The sequence below is a fragment of the Mus musculus genome, chromosome 5, assembly GCF_000001635.26.
Source record: "Mus musculus strain C57BL/6J chromosome 5, GRCm38.p6 C57BL/6J".
Classification (NCBI taxonomy): Eukaryota; Metazoa; Chordata; class Mammalia; order Rodentia; family Muridae; genus Mus; species Mus musculus.
In genome coordinates, this window is record NC_000071.6 from 139001665 (window position 1) to 139015340 (window position 13676).

Consider the following 13676-nt stretch of genomic DNA (forward strand, 5'->3'; position numbering starts at 1 on the left):
GGGTACCAGTCACTGTCCCCTCAGACAGACCAGCGTGGGTTTCCTCAAGGCACAACCACTGCCACACCCTCCGTAGTCCCCAAGCCCAACCCCACCACCCCCTGGGGCGCGTACCAGTATGGTGGAAGCTGCAGCCCTGTCAGGACAGCCTCCCTGTCTGTCCATTGGTGTCACAGCCCTCGGATTTCATGAGTCTCAGCTGTGCTCAGAACAGACATGCTGAGAACAGGAACGATGACTTTACATGATGGTGTCTCGTGCTTGTTGGAGAACAGACCCAGGGAAGAAAGGGCTGTTACAGGAAGAACATGGGGAAATACTGACCAGGCTCCAGATCCGCCGAAAGAAAGAACCCTGTGAGAGGATCGTCAGGGGACAAGATGAGGCCATGGAGTGGTGCCCAGGGCTCGTGGTGCTGGACAGGACCACTTCGATCTGATGTCTGGTCCTTAAGGAAGCAAGTCGATAACAGGAAAGTGATTCCCATAGGCTGCCATTGACCCTCTACTTCAACCACTCCTCCAAGCCAGCAGCAACGCAGAGCACGACAGAAACCACTAGAGGTATTGTTCGATCCAGTGATAGGTCTCAGCACTGAATTCCTACAGTGTGCCTATGGTGTGACCACCATGCACCCTGGAGAACCTCACAGAGCCTGGTGGGGGTCCTAATGTCTGCAGCATGCTTTCTATTGACTGGGAAATCTGAGAACGTTGGAAAGGTGTTGGAAGGAAGAGAGAAAAAAGAGAAAGAGCAAAGGAAGATTGATTGACAGATACTTAGGCAGATAGGTGGATACATAGGTACATAGGTTATAGCCATGGATAGATGATAAATATATAAATACAGACCTTATGGACACAGGGGATAAATGGCACACAGATACACACATCAGAAACATAATAGAAACATTATAGATGATCAATAAATATATGATACATTATTTGTTGAATGATGGATAAAAGATGATAGATGGTTGATGGATAGATAATATATAGTGATAAGTAGATAGATAAAAGCTGGGAAGATAAGCAAGGAAGTGATGATGCTAGCCCAGCAGAGACAGGTGAATCTCTGTGAGTTCAAGGCCAGCCTGATCTACAGAACAAATTCCAGGACAACCAAAGGTATACAGAGAAACTCTTTGTCTTGAAAAAAAGTTGTAAAAAGGGAAAAGGAAAGGTAGATAGAAGAAGAGATAAATAATAGTTATCTGATAGTAGGTTAGTTAATAGGTATATAATAGACAAATAGATGAGATATATGTATAATATATAGAGAGAAGATTGATAGCTAGACAAATGCATAGAAGATTAGACACACAGATAATAGATAGGTATAGGGATAGTTGGTAAATTGAGGTGAACGGTGTGCTACTTACACTATTATTATTATTATTATTTTCTTTTTGATACAGCCTCATGTTGCCTAAGCTGGCCTTGAACTCACGAGGTTGCCAGTGCCAATGTCACAACACTCCCGCCTTCACATACCGAGTGCTGAGACTGACTGTACATGGGATTGAGTATGCCCCCACAGAGAGCCTATGGCCTGCTGGAAATGGATTCCAGGGCTTGTGCATTCCAGGCAGGTACTGTCCCTGAGCAACACGCCCAGCCCTCATTGCAAAATGAGGAAATTTTTCAAAAAAAAAAATGATAATGATTCCCTCTTCGCTATCAGTCTCCTAGGAGGCCAGAAGCTTCCAGGATGTAGAAAAGTCGGAGTAAGTCACAGGCTAATAGGTACTGGTTCATTTTAAGGAAAAAGACCACCAGGCTGAGTGTGGACAGCAGACCCGGCTCTCAGAAGCATCACAGATTGCCGCTGCCGTCCTGGGCTACACAGTGAGACTCTGTATCCAGAAAAGGAGAAGAACTGAGAGAGGGAGAGGAGGAGGAGAAAGAAGGGGGAAGAAAGAAGGAGAGGCAGAGGACAACAGTGACTGGGACTCAGTGATAGAAAAATGTTGGACATCCAGGACAAATGTAAAAGCCTCAACAGTAGAATCCTTCAGCCATGTGTTGCAATGCAGTGGATTTTCATTTTGTGTAGCATCTTCATGCATATCATATTAACCAGACTGCTAGTCCTTGGCCTCATACATGCGAGGCCAGCTTTCTACCTCTAAGTCACACCCCAGCTCCTCACTGGAGGATCCTAGGCAGTTGTGCTACCTCTGAGCTACAGCCCAAACCCTTCCCTAGAATTCTAGGCAAAGCTCTAACACTAAGCCACACCCAAGCCCCTCACTGGGGAATTCTAGGCAGAGGCTCTACCACTGAGCCACACCCACAGCCCCTCACTGGGGGATTCTAGACAGGGGCTCTACCACTGAGCCATGCCCCCAGCCCCTCCCTGGGGGATTCTAGGCAGGGGCTCTACCACTGAGCCACACCCCTAGCCCTTCACTGGGGGATTCTAGGCAGGGGCTCTACCACTGAGCCATGCCCCCAGCCCCTCCCTGGGGGGTTCTAGGCAGGGGCTCTACCACTGAGCCACGCCCCCAGCCCCTCCCTGGTGGGGGTTCTAGGCAGGGGCTCTACCACTGAGCCATGCCCCCAGCCCCTCCCTGGGGGGTTCTAGGCAGGGACTCTACCACTGAGCCATGCCCCCAGCCCCTCACTGAGGGATTCTAGTGTACTGCTGAGTTATATTCCCAGCCTTTTAACTTTTTTATTTGGAGACACAGTCTTGCTAATTTGGCCAGGCTGACTCTGAACTCACTTTGTAACAAGCTTATTTGGGAGCATTTATTTAATTATTTGCTTGTTTATTTAATGTGGTGTGTGTGTGTGTGTGTGTGTGTGTGTGTGTGTGTGTGTGTGTACATGCCATGACACATGTGGATGTCAGAGGAGGATAACTTGCAGAAGTTGCTTCTCTCTGTTCTGGGCATCAAACTTAGGCCTGACAGCAAGCACCTTTATCTAATGAGCCATCTTGCTGGCCCATTAGCTAGATTTTAAAATGCACATGTGTCCTGATTCCCACAGAGGAAGGGAGATGAGCCTATTCAGGATGTGTTGCCTGAAAAAATCCAAGAGCAGGTGGGAGCATGGGGACGCAGCTGCTCTCCAGCCTTGGCCAAGCAGCCATAGCTGGCAGCCACAGAGTAGTGGCGTCCAAGAGCAGCTGTGGGCTTACAATCCAACACCTGAGCGCCACCCTAGCAAAGCGACCCAAATATGGAAACGGGTCTTTTTTCTCAGAAGGCCTGACATGAAACGATTTAAAATAGCAAAGTCAGGTGTGGAAGTGTACACCTGTAATTCCAGCACTCAGGAGGCTGAGGCAGGAGGACTTGAGCTCTGGCCAGTCTGGGTTGCAGAGTGAGATCCTGTCTCAATGAGGCTGTATATAAATCATTAAATGAGATCACACAGACCAAAGATAACCATATTTCCAGCTTTGGAAAATTCTCATCTTGTTTTCCTGGCGAGTTTTCCATTGCCTGAGATCATGGCTCCTGTCCATCCCTTGCTGGATTGGGAGCCAGAGAGTAGTACTGGTCCATGGCTTCTCTCCTGCTTTACCTCCCCTGGAGTGAGGATATCTCTACAGGGGCTGCTTGTCTGCTATAACCTCCATATAGATAATCCGATCTGCATTCATATGGAGAGAGAGAGAGGAGAGAGAGAGAGGGAGAGAGAGAGAGTTCAAAAGAACACTTGAAGAAACGTTCTATTTTCTTCCACAGTGGGTTCTGGGAATGCCACCTGGCTAGCCTTCCACTTTCTGCTTTTTTGAGTCAGGGTTTCTCCCTGGATCCAGCCTTCATAGGCTAGACTTGCTGGCTAGTGAGCTCCTGAGACCCTCCTGTCCCTCCCAGTCCCAGAGCTAGGCTTACACGCTTGGATCATCATGCCTGGTTTCTTAGGTGGGTGCTGGAGATTTGAACTCTATTGACTGAGTCCTCTCCATAGCCTCCAGGAATACCTGTTTTTCCATGCTGTGTTCCCGAGCTCTAGCCCCCTCCCCCCAGTGACTTGTCTTGCTATCCTGAAACCCCACAGGCATCTTCAGCCTGCCAATGAGGCTTCAGAGATAGCCTCTGCTAGTGCTAGGATCTCAGAAGCTGGAAGAAAGGAAGCTGCAGACATTGATAGAAAGCTGCAACTCACTGCTTCTTGGATGCATCTTCTTCCCTAATTGCATTCTGTGTCTGACTTGCACTTCCTGGACCAAGGCTGCTCCCTGCCCCTAGAATGTCCCTTGCCTCTGGGCTGCACCCCTGGACCAAAGGAATCCAACCAGGCAGGCCCCCACACAAAGTACTTGGAAGGCTAGGGAGGCTATTGTCTGTGGTTGTGCCCTTGGCTTGGTGGACTGGCACTTGAGAGTGATACCAGGCTGGTCACACTGTTACAGGGCTGGTAAGGTGAGGGCAAACTCTTTCTTATAAGAGGCACCCACACATAGCTTGAATGGGCATGGGGTAGCTTCCTATGGGCCTAGAGACCTTGCCTTAGGATAGGGAACAAAGGAGACAGGAATCTTCAGTGAAGCCAAAAATGGATATGTGGTGAGAGTTCAAAGGAAGAAGTATAAAAGAAAGAAAATGAATTTGGGCATATCAACCCGGTCCTCAGATTAGAAACTGAGGCAGGAGGATGGCAAGTTTAAAGTCAATGTAGGCAATTTAGTGAGATCCTGTGTCAAAAAAATAAAAATAAACAGGCTGGGGCAAAAGCTCATGAACTCAGAACCTAGTGTGCATGTAAAAAGCTGGGTATGGTGGTGGGCACTTCTAATTTTGGTGCTGGATCGGTGGAGATGGGGATCTGTGATGCTCTCTGGCCAGCCAGCCTATACTCCTGGGCAAAGTCTACGCTAATGAAGAGACTCTGTTTAAAAACAAAACCAAAAACAAAACATAAGAACAAGGCTTTTCTAGCCTGCCTTCAACAAATACACATACATGTACACATATGTAGATCAATAAACACATTTTTAAAAAAAGAAGAAGAAGAAGAGTGAGTTCCCTGCCATTTCCCTGTTTGCGGCTGTGTCCGTTCCCAGTGTGTCTAAAGAGATCACAACTTTGCAACACCATACAAATGACCCACTGGCCAAGGAAGCTGGAGAGTGTGCTGATCCGTGGGATTTGAGCTCAGATACCACTGAGTCCAGTCGCTCGGCTGCACCTGAACAGCTTCATCTTCTTGCCTCGTCAGAAGCATCCCACACAGTCTGGACAGCGGTGCTCCTGAGGACACCGCGGCTAGCAGAAGGCAGGACTGTGCAGCTGGCCAGGTCGGAATCTGATGTGTACCCTGCTTGTTCACCAAGGGAAACTGCCCTCAGAGAGTGAGGACACCCCAGCCTGTCTGAGCTTCAGACCCTACTCTCAGCCTCTCTATCCTGGCCAGCTATGTGTCCTGTTCTATCTTGGCAAGATAGAACATCCTGGACCACTCTGGTGAGGGGGATTTGGGTCTCGCATCTCCACTGAGTGAACTCGACTATATCCTTCTGCCTTGAAGACTATGGACAGAGCCACAGTCCTACCTTAGGTCCTCCTCTTCCTGTCTGCTGGGGAGGCTGGGTCACCCAGGCGGCTCCTCTAAAGCAGGAGGACAAAGTCCAGCTGGTAATCTCATCCTCATCCCATCTTAGAATAGGGAGGCCCCAGCATCCCTGTGGTAGCCACCTCCCTCTGAAGGGAGCCACGTGAGCTTCCCTAGAAATGCCAGCAGCCTCTTTCACCAGTGTCTACTTGGTCCAAAGGCCTCAGAGGTGACAAAGAGCTCTGGCCTAGAGAGGCAGCCACTCTGCCACCTGCTGGCTATGCATCCTTCCACCTGTTGCTTCACCTTTCTGAGCCTCTGCTGGCCTCTACGATGAAAAGATAATAAAGCAGAAATAGCTGCTAATTAGAACTGTTGGGAGATCTGTTAAGGCAGAGCCTGGCATGGAGCCCAAATGTAGCCAGCATTGAGATTCCCTGGTGCTAGAGAAGGATGAATGCCACGGGCATATGGCAGATCTCAGTGAATCAGTTCCACCCAAAGGAAAGGGGCTCACACCTCTGGGTGACAGGAGTCCCAGATGGCACTTTAAGCAGGGTATCCCTGTCCATCTCTAGGCCAGTCTTAGGAGTTAAATGACAGCCAGTAGCCTAAAGGATTCTCGGCTTGTACTCTACCACTGAGCCACACCCCAGACCCTCCCTGGGGGATTCTAGGCAGGGGCTCTACCACTGAGCCACGCCCCCAGCCCTTCACTGGGGGATTCTCTATCACTGAAACACACCCCTGGCTCCTTACTGGGGGATTCTAGGCAGGTGCTCTACCTCTAAGTTATAACCAAAACTCCCTACCCCATTTCCTTCTTTTTTCTTTTTTTTTTTTTTTGTTTTGTTTTATTTTGTTTTGCTTTTCATTTCCAATTTTTTAATTAGGTATTTTCTTCATTTACATTTCAAATGCTATCCAGAAGTCCCCTATACCCCCCCCACACACACACTGCCCTACCCACCCACTCCCACTTCTTGGCCCTGGCATTCCCCTGTACTGGGGCATATAAAGTTTGCAAGACCAAGGGGGGTCTCTCTTCCCAATGATGGCCGACTAGGCCGTCTTCTGCTACATATGCGGCTAGAGACACGAGCTCCGGGGGTACTGGTTAGTTCATATTGTTGTTCCACATATAGGGTTGCAGATCCCTTTAGCTTGTTGGATACTCTCTAGCTCCTCCACTGGGGACCCTGTGTTCCATCCAATAGCTGACTGTGAGCATCCACTTCTGTGTTTGCCAGGCACCGGCATAGCTTCACAAGAGACAGCTATATCAGGGTCCTTTCAGCAAAATCTTGCTGGCGTATGCAACGGTGTCAGCATTTGGAGACTGATTATGGGATGGATCCCTGGGTGTGGCAGTCTCTAGATGGTCCATCCTTTCATCTCAGCTCCAAACTTTGTCTCTGTAACTCCTTCCATGGGTATTTTGTTCCCAATTCTAAGAAGGGGCAAAGTGTCCACACTTTGGTCTTCGTTCTTCTTGAGTTTCATGTGTTTTGCAACTTGTATCTTGTATCTTGGGTATTCTAAGTTTCTGGGCTAATATCCACTTATCAGTGAGTACATATCATGTGAGTTCTTTTGTGATTGGGTTACCTCACTCAGGATGATACCCTCCAGGTCCATCCATTTGCCTAGGAATTTCATAAATTCATTCTTTTTAATAGCTGAGTAGTACTCCATTGTGTAAATGTACCACATTTCCTGTATCCATTCCTCTGTTGAGGGACATCTGGGTTCTTTCCAGCTTCTAGCTATTATAAAAAGGCTGCTATGAACATAGTGGCGCATGTGTCCTTCTGTAGTACAGCTTTAGGTCAGGCATCCCTACCTCATTTCTTAAAGATGACGTCTCTCACATAGTTCTGGGTATATTAAAACTCACTGTGTAAACCAGGCTGACTTTGAACTCACAGAGATCCATCTGCCTCTTCTTCCCAAAAGCTGGGTTTTAAAGGCATGTACCACAACGACCAGCCTAATATTTTTTCTTTTTTCATGTCATATAGGGTCTCAGTAAGTTTCCCAGCCTTATCTTAAGTTCATTCTGTAGCCCAGGCAGGTCTTGAACTAGCAATCCTCCTGCCTTGGCCTCCTGACAATTAAGATGGCTGACGTGTGTCATGAGGCAGGCTAAGCTTGGCTTTGTTTGTGTTGTGTTGTTGTTTGTTTGTTTGTTTGTTTGTTTGAGATAGGGTCTGGCTCTCCTGAAACTCATTACTTTGTAACCAGGCTATCCTTGAACTCACAATGATCCACCTTCTTCTGCCTCCCAGTACTGAGACTAAAGGCTTAACCCACCATGCCTGGCTTGAATTGAAACAGTGACTTACCATGACACTCTATCCTAGTAGCTCCAGGGGACAGAGAACTTTATCAGCCATAGCTTCAAGGGGTGTGAAATTGACTGGCTTGCTGAAAACCAGAAGAACCGACTAAACTGTCCACATATGTAACAAGGTATCTGCACACCTCCACCTGCAGTAGTCTACAGTGCTCCTTGGACGAGACCTATAGCTACTCCAGCCCTCGGTTTCCCAGAAATGGTGACACTTGCTGTCAGAGGCGTCCATGGCTACATAACAAATGGCCCCAAAACTTAAGAGGCTCCAAAAAAATTTTATGATTTCGTGATTCCTGGAGCTCTGAATTTGGGATGGGTTAGCTGGGCCTACAGAAGACTTGAATGAACCCACGCAGGAGGTCAAGAGACCTCACAGCTCTGCCTCCGGGGACACCTGCAAGCTGATCACCCGAAAGGGCGCAGAATCCCAGAAGGGGCATAGATGGCTGGGGACTGCCTGATTGCTGATTGCTGCAAGACCCAAAACTCATGGCTATTCAGTACAAAGCCCCAGCAGCCTGCCTATCCATACCCTTAGAACTGTCAAGGGAGGGCCTGTAAACCAACAGAACCTCCCATAAAGGGACATTGGATGAACTAGGGAGGAAAAGGCAAGAGCTCTGTGAGTCAAGAGAATGGCCTCTTGGGTAATGGAAGTTCCAGGGACGGTGAACCTTGTTTGTTATCTTCTTAAAGGATATCCTCACCAAAGGGCACCCATCACCTAGCTCTCTGGAATCACAGGGGATTGATTATATAGTTTAGGGCAGAAAAGAGTTCCACTTCTGTGATCCAGTTGCCCCATCAAGGCCTGGAGAGCACACATTGTGTGCTTGGAGGTCCCAAGACCTAAAACAAACATGCAGGGAAAGACCATTGGGGCAGTGCCTGGCACAGGTTAGCACAGAACACAGCTGGTGGAGAACAGCTAACCTAGTCAGCCCTCATTCCCACTCTTCTCCCTCCCTTCAGAAAGTCCCACCTCTTAGAGTAAACCTACCAGTCCCCTTCCCCCCAAGGGCAGTATGAGCCATCTATCTCACCTGCCTCAGGCTCTGGACCACAGAGAGTACATCCTGGTGAAGTAATAGGAACAAGAGAGGCTGTCCACTGTACCCTAGACCAAGCTAGATCCAGAGTTGTGTGTGTTGGGGAGGGGACCTGAGAAGGCTTCCAAGGAGAGGTGGCTTTTAAGGTTCGCTGTACCCTCCAGGGCAGGAGTCTTCCCCCATCTCACCTCATACCATTCTCTCCTCTTCCTCAGGGAAATCAGACGTCAGGAATCTTCCAGAACAGCAGCTGAGTGGGTGCCCTCCCTGCCCTGGGGCCACTGCTGTATCACCAGTCTGGAATGCATTTTCAATTACCCTGTCCTCTCCTGTCCTGCCCTCCCCACTAGAGGCCAGCTCATCATTTCCCCATGGAGAGGTGGGGGCTGGAACAAGGAATCTAGGAGCTCTCAGGATCTGGGTTGTCCTGGAGGCAGGAGAAAGAATGAAGTTCTTTCAGGCCCAGTCCCTCCAAGTTCCCTCTCAGCCCTCTGTAGTGAATAAGTAGAGGTGGCTATAGTGACTATCCAGAGATGAGATGGAGATAGACGGCCACCAGGAACTCAATCCTAGATACATTCCCATATTCAACGGTGTCTCTGGTTTTCTGGTGTCTTCTCTAGAGAAGGAGTCCACTGGAGCCATCAACTGTATTTCTTCATGAGAGGACACTGTTATCTTTCTGGATTGGAAGCAAAATTTCACTGGTTCCCAGTGCCTCCTTGGCCTGTCAGTTTTCATAGATCTTCTGAGGCTCCCATGGCTGGTCCCTGTCCCTAGTTCTCTTTTCTTGGGTGGGAGTGAGGGTGCATATGGTCCAAACATCTCAAGTAGAGTCTATTTGGAAATCTGCTGTGTGGCCTTTCCTGCCTCCCCATTTCTGGCCCAGCAACTGTCAGCAAGGGAGGTGTCCTGGCCAGCCTTGGGCAGCCCTGGAGGATACCACCTTCTAAGAATAGAGCCCTGCTTGCCACATCCCTTTCTCACCTGGTCCTCAGATGCTGGGAGGCTGGCCTTACCTATGCCAGGTGACCATCCGTCTGAATAGGGAGAATACCAACAAGGCCTCCCATCTCTTTCTAGTGGGGTGAGCACCCTGTGGTGTGTGTGTAGGGCATTAGCTCTGAGAGACATTTAGAGCCACAATGCACTATATGCTCTGACACCAGGGTCCTCAGAATAGATGAATCTCACTGCTCACATGTTTCCCTAGTCTTGGGATCCTGGGCCTCTTTCTGAGAAATTGACCTTAGCATTACTTTAATATCATTGATAGATCTCTGGATTCAGGCTTGCAGAGCTGGGCCATGCCCACCCCCCAGCTCACACTCAGACGTGGACAAAGACATCAGGACATATTTGGTGATGCTGTGTAGTGTCCCCCTTCCCATCCTGAGGGTTTTCATCCTGTAGTTTGGTGGGTGCAGGGCACACAGACTATCCAGAGATGAGATGGAGATAGACAGCCACCAGGAACTCAATCCTAGATATATTCCCATCTTCCAACTGTGCCTCTGGTTTTCTGGTGTCTTCTCTAGAGAAGGAGTCCACTGGAGCCATCAACTGTATTTCTTCATGGAGGAACACTGTTATCTTTGTGGATTAGAAGCAAAAATTCACTGGTTCCCAGTACCTCCTTGGCCTGTCAGTTTTCATAGATCTTCTGAGGCCCCCATGGCTGGTCCCTGTTCCTAGTTCTCTTTTCTTGGGTGGGAGAAAGACTCCAAAGTGGCTGCAAGGACAGGCTTCCTTGTGGCAGATGGCAGCACCTGGAGGACCCTCAGTCATGGCCAGCTCACATGGCCTGTACACAGCTCCCCTTGGTGCCCATCACTGCCTCATACTGCCTCCAAGTCCTCGTGTCTTCCTAGGGCCTCCTAGGGAGCATGATATCCTCCCAGGGCAAACCTGGCTGGGCTCCAGTGGTTAGGGCTCCACTCATAAAAAGCTTTATGGCCCTAGGGAAGGCAGAGCTTCCCAGAACATGCTGGGTTAGGCAGAGATGACCCAGGCTCTACTCCTTGTCCCCCAACCCCTCTGCTGTGAACATCTTCTCACTCTGAATTCAGTGGCCCTGTGCAAAATGAGCCCCACAGGGATATTATGAGACATTAAGGACAGAGACAGACAGAAAGACAGAGAGATCCTGAAGGTTCACTCCAGTCCTGTAGCCTGGTGGGCAGGCTTGCTGAGTGATTGATGGGTTAGGAGTGGGTAACTGACCAAACAGGGAGTGTCAGCCTCCGATCTTGGATGGCATCAGATACCTTCGTGGCAAGGGTTTTGTGTTCTTTTGAGGTTAGTACTCTCATGCCAGGCCCCAGGTGACAATGTCAGCGATACAGAGTTCCTGGTTGCTCACCTTTACCTCAGAGGGTGACTCTCTTCTTCCTGCCCTTAGCCCAATATTCTCCACCAGGGGCCTGTCTTAGCTTTTTGTTGCTGTGAGAAACACCATAACCAAAAGCAATTTGTAGAGAAAGGGGTTTATGCAATCCATTGGTGAGCTTGCAGTCCATCATCAGAGGAAAACAAGGCAGGAACACAAGCAGGAACCTGGAGCCAGGAACTGAAGCAGAGGCCATGGAGGAACACTGCTTACTGGTTTGCTCTCCATGGCTTACTCCGTCAGCTTTCTTATACAACCCAGGGCTATCTGTCCAGAGTTGGCATTGCCCAAAATCATTAATCAAGAAAATGTTCCACAGCCTTGCCTACAAGCCAATACGTTGAAAACATTTGCTCAAGTGAGATTTCCTCTCTAGCTAGTGTCAAGTTGACAAATCTAACTAGCTCAGGTACCATGTCCCAAGGGACTGCCTAGGTTCCCTGGCTCTGAGACCTAGTCCCAAAAGGCCTGCAACCTATATCTGGGTGCCAGAGACAGGGTGTTCTGGACCCTTCCTATTGAGTATGAGCCTGCAGCAGACACCCAGGAAGTTACATTCTGGGGCTTGACACAGGCTATACATATCACAGTTGTGCCCAACTCCAGGTCCTCAGGCCTCCTGGAGTAGATAAGCTATACTACGGGGTCTGTCTGAGACCCTCCCCACATAACCCAGAAGCTCACACTAGAAAGTTTATGTCATGAGATGGTGGGTCAGACATATGGAAAGTCACCTCCCTTGAGATGGCTGCCTGACTCACAAGGGTCCCTGAGCAGGGACAGGGTCTACCTAAGGATACTTGGAGAATGAGGGTCCAGGAGAAAGGTAGCTCCTTTGGGCTAGGATGGGTCCTCTCTAGGTGGCCACATATCAGGGCTACATACAACCCAAGCCATGTGCCAGCAAGAAAGTAGCCAATCTGTGTCTACCAACTGTGGGTACTACAGCTGATGTGCTTGTCATTATGCATGATCAGATGTGATGTTCTATGCCATGATAACTTTGAGCCTGTGAGCTTCTTTTGCTGAGTTAACACACCTTATCCACAATCCCATGCCCTGCTAAAACCAGGCCTTCGAGGCAAATACTCCTCCCCGTTCATGGTGAGATCATCGAAGCTCTGAGAAGTTAAGCAACTTGCCTTTTGCCAAACAGATAATAAAAACTAGGAGCAAGGCTTGATATCACACATCTGCAATCCCAACACCTGGGAGGCTGAGAGGGGAGGATCTCAAGTCTAGACTACACAGTGGCACTGCTAAAGAAGGAAAAGGGGGGAGGGAGGGAGAAGCCATGTTGGGGCATAAATGTAATCCCAGTGCTAGAAAAGTGGAAGATACCTGGGCCTCCATGGCCAGCCAGCCAACCTAGCCTACTTGACAAATTCCAGACCAGTGAGAGATTCTATCTCAAACAAGAGCAATGGTGTTGGGGAGGTGGTTCATTGGGTAAAGTGCTTGATGCACAGACACGAGAACCCAAGTTAGTCCCCAGCACCCATGCAAAAAGCCAGGTGTGGCACTGTGTAGCTGTGATCCTAGCACTGGGCAGCAGAAATAGGGAGGTTCCAGGGACTTGATGGCCAGCTAGCCTAGTAAAAAGGGGGACATGGTTGGAGGAGGTGTATGCACACACATGCGCCCACACGCGCGTGCATATACATTTGTATGGGATTTTTTTGTTTGTTTTTGTTTTTGAGACAGTATCTCACTATGTAGGTAACCCTGGCTGTCCTGGAATTTGCTTTGTAGACCAAGCTGGCCTCATACTCACAGAGATCCCCCTGCCTTGGCCTCCTGAGTGCTAGGATTAAAGACATACACCACCACTCCCAGCTTACATTTGTTTTTATTTTTACTTTAATTTTTAAAGACAGTATAACACTGTTACCCATACTAGCCTCTTAGTCTATGGGCACAGACAGGACACAGACAGGATGAAGCAGGATCATTACCAACCAACTGGAGCTGGAGATGGTGGAGGAGGCCTCAGGCACCAGCTTCCCAATGTGGTGACATCACAGAGGCAAGTGCAGCTAGAAAGCAGCCAGGCTGGGTCAATGAAGACTTCCTGGCAGGACCAGGGCCAGCTGATCTCAGAGGAAGTAAACTAACTGAAAGTAGGGGTGGGGGGAGCAGAAGGGGACACTAAATCTAAAGCTAGGACCAGGGTACTCTGGATGTGAAGTCACCCAGCCCCAGTCTTGCAGGAGGCTGCTGCTTGTCTCCCCAGAATACAGCCAGGGGGCCTGACCTCAACATGAGTCACCCGCCAGCCCAGCTGATTCAGCGGAACTGGGGGAGTGAGGCTGGGACTGTCCATGGACTGAAATGGCCAGCCAAGGTCAGTACTGTCCACTGTCTGGAAGGGC